Genomic DNA, 3,216 nt, shown 5'->3' with positions numbered 1-3,216 from the left:
GGTAGTTTTTGTTTTGGGATTGTTGGGTTTTGTTGTTGTTTTTGTTTTTTGTTGCTTTTTTGTGTGGTTTTTGTTTGTTTTTTGTTTTTTTGGGGGGGGGGTGGTTAACGGCACTCGCAACTGCTCAAGGTCATATGAGCGCGAGGGACACACCAAATATTTTCAGTAAGTAGGACATTTTTTAATTTTGCCCGTGTGGCGGCAGAAGTCCACTCTAATCGATTTTAGACCACTAAGGGATCTTTAACGTGCGCAACTTGCACGTGGGACCTCCGAGATTTTTCGCCTTTGTCCGAGGCTAGGTGAAGATCTTTCCAACCATAAGATCAAGGTTCAGCTGAAAGACAGCAGTAAGAAAGAGCCAAGGAGTAGCAGTAGAACGGTTTTAGAAAGCGTCCGGAGCCCAGAGGTGGGGGCAAAGTCTACCATCTACAAAACTAACCCCATCATAAGCTTGTGTTGACTATAGCTAACACATCACCTACACATCGTTACACTAATCAGGTGGCGCCATGTTGATAGGACAGAGCAAAGGAAGAAAACGACGAACCAAAGACTTCCTCATTCCGTTTCCCTTGTATGTTCGCACTGCATATACACTGACGGCATGAGGAGGGACGTACGAAGAAACGAAGGCAGTAGATAACAGGTGGACATAGAACTGAAGCGTGAAATATACCGACAGACAACAAATACGGCAACAACAGTCAGCCAGTCAGGCACTCATATGGCCTTATTATGCAGTTGCAAGCACCGTAAAAAAACCACCAAAGAATAAATACAAATAAACAAACAAACAAAAAATAATTAGACTCAAAGGCCTACAATATGAAATACAATAGCATCAAAGCAAAGGAAAGACCAAGAAAAAGGTGGACTAATGGAGTCAAAGAGACCCTTCAAGGGCACAATATTATGACTGTACAAAAAGCAACACACCTAAGATAAGATAAGATACACCTGGCCCATGTGGTATTGGACGGTAGAAAAGAAAGAAATTAATAATAAATATGCACTGACAAGGACGACTCAACAGATTCGATTCTACTCATCAAACAAAGCGAATAAATGTGCACCTTTTTTTAAACCACAGCTTTTTGCGTTGTTTCTTCAGCAGCTCTCGTAACATTAGAACCGAGTGTCAAGGTCGCCTGGGAGTGCACATGGCGGGTCTCCTCACGTGTCTCTGACGGCAACGGCCTGTGACGAGATTTGGACAGTTTTTTTGTGTTTCTCTTGCAGAAGTCATGCTATAGATCTAGATCTAGCTAAATGTTTTTGTTGGCAAGTTTGAATTTGTAATGTAGATGTTGTGTAAGGTTTGGGTGACATAGGAGAACGTGTGTGTGTGTCCATGTGTGCGCTTGTTTATGTGTGTGTGCGTATGTGTGTTTTAGATTGTGTGTGTGTTTGTTTGTTGGTGAGTGTGTATGTGTTTTAGGGCGTGTGTCTGTAAGTGCGTATGTGTTTTTATGTGGTTTTTGTGTCACTTTCAGCTGCAAGACGGTAGCTAATGTTGCTTGAAATTGAAAGTTTAAATTTGTTACGTAGCGCAAAGTTTGGAATACGTCCAAGAAAGTGGGTTTTAATGTGTGTGTATAGATGTGTGTGCGTGTGTGTATGTGTGTGTATGTGTGTATATGTGTGTTTGTGTGTATGTGTGTTTGTGTGGGTTTATGTGTTCAAACGTGTATGTGTGTGCATGCATACTTGAGTGTGTGTGTATGAGTGTGTGTGTGTGTGTGTGTGTGTGTGTATGTGTCTATATGTGTGTGTTTGTGTGTATGTTTGTGTACGTGTGTGCATGTGTATATGTGAGTTTGTATGTGTATGTATGTGTGCAAACGTGTATGTGTGTGCGTGTGTGTGTTTGTAAACGTGTATGTGTGTGCATGTGTGTGTTTGTATGTGTGCATGGAGTGTATAATATGTGCTTGGGCGCGCATTCGCATGTGCGTTTGTGTGTGTGTGTGTGTGTGTGTGTGTGTGTGTGTGTGTGTGTGTGTGTGTTTGTGTGTATGTGTGTGCTTGCGCGTGCAGAGACAGACAGAAAGATAGAAAAACAGCTAAAAACATAGGATAGAAACAAAAACGGTAGCAGAGAGACAAAAAACATTAAGAAAGGAAGAAAATCAAACAGACAGACAGACTGATAACCACAGCTTCAAGGCCTTATTGCAAAAGTCTAAGCTGACTTTCTACGCTCTGTTGCACAGTGACACTTTACAGGAACGAAGGAAAACGTGACCTACGTGTAGTAACAAAAAATTATGGGGACACGAAAAAAGGCATACGTGTAGGCCTACTTGAATTTCAAACCTTTCTTCAAGGTAGTGTCGATTTTCTAGGTTTATAGCGACCTGAAACCTTGAGGGTTGGGGGCTCGAGGTTCAGCTCTGTTTGGTATGGTATGGGTTTAACGCCCCTATCAACACTATTAGGTTATTTAAGGGGCGGGACCTCTTAGTTTAACGTCCGTCCCCGATAGGACCGAGCCAAGTGGGAAGTTCGTGTAAAGCGCCTTTCCCAAAAACACAACGTCGGACCGAGCTGAGGCTCGAACCCCCGAACCCACAATCTCACGATAACGAGTCCTGTAGCCTAACCACTAGGCTACCGACACCACCGCTCTGTTTGGGGATATATATATATATGTATTATGTCTATGTAAAAGGCACTTCGCACGAATGGTCTCGAGTATTTTTGTCTAGGCCCTGAAGGAGGCAGCACCACGGAGAAGCTACCGATAATCCCCCATCTGGTGTGAGCTCAAGGAACGAAACTTTGAGTAGCTACTTTCGCTCAGAAGTGTTGAAGAATCTAAACCATTGCGGAGTATTGAACTTAGACTGTTTTAGCCAAACGACAGGCACGAAACATAATAATAATATTGGAGCCCTAGCAATATAAACTGTTGTTTTTGTTGTTTTGTTGTTTTTAATTAGTGCAGTTTATTGCGGCACACTACTTACAGTGTGTGTTCATAGGATCAGCCACGTTTGTTTTAGGTTACCGCCCCAGTTCCTGTTGTCACGGGATTGGTCAGATTCGCGGTCTGGCCCAAGTTGTACTGTCTCGTTTACATTGTTAGGTCTCTGATCATATTATGATTAACAGCATGATGACTCGCAAAAGCAACAAGCGAACACTCGTCAGGTACGTGCTGTGGCTCACACACAAATCTATAATTTTTTTATTTGTTTTTTTTTTAAATTT

The sequence above is a fragment of the Aplysia californica genome, unplaced genomic scaffold, assembly GCF_000002075.1.
Source record: "Aplysia californica isolate F4 #8 unplaced genomic scaffold, AplCal3.0 scaffold00077, whole genome shotgun sequence".
NCBI lineage: Eukaryota > Metazoa > Mollusca > Gastropoda > Aplysiida > Aplysiidae > Aplysia > Aplysia californica.
This window is presented reverse-complemented; position numbering follows the sequence as displayed.